The following is a 455-nucleotide window of genomic DNA, read 5'->3' as shown; positions in this document are numbered from 1 at the left end:
AAAAAAAAAAAAAAAGAAAAGAAAAGAAAGGAAAGGAAAAAAATGGATAAATCGTGCAGCTTCGAGAGATGCTACTACGTTAAGTTTTGTCGTTTCCGTTGCGCGTTGCTATTTCGATTCGGGCAGCGATAAATAAAAAATGCTAATGAATTAATTTATCAAAAAACCTTGATGGAAATAATTAAAGAAGGGCTACGTGTTAAAAAGACGAGACAAAAAAAAAAAAAAAAAGGAAGAAAAATTAAATAAAATACGTACGCGCTTCTGAGAGAGGAAAAACAAAAAAAAAAAAAAGTAGGCGAAAAAAAACAAACATACTTTGCATCGGTTCCGTGAAATTTAATTTGCCACGATAAAAATAAATACCATGCCTAGTTGAATTTTTTCGCGAAGATTAGTGACCACTTGTATGCATTTAACGAAGGATCTACATGTGTACAAGAATGACTTAACTA

Source organism: Apis dorsata, unplaced genomic scaffold (assembly GCF_000469605.1).
Source record: "Apis dorsata unplaced genomic scaffold, Apis dorsata 1.3 scaffold_102, whole genome shotgun sequence".
Classification (NCBI taxonomy): Eukaryota; Metazoa; Arthropoda; class Insecta; order Hymenoptera; family Apidae; genus Apis; species Apis dorsata.
The sequence above is the reverse complement of the archived record's forward strand: the minus strand, read 5'-3'. Positions refer to the sequence as shown.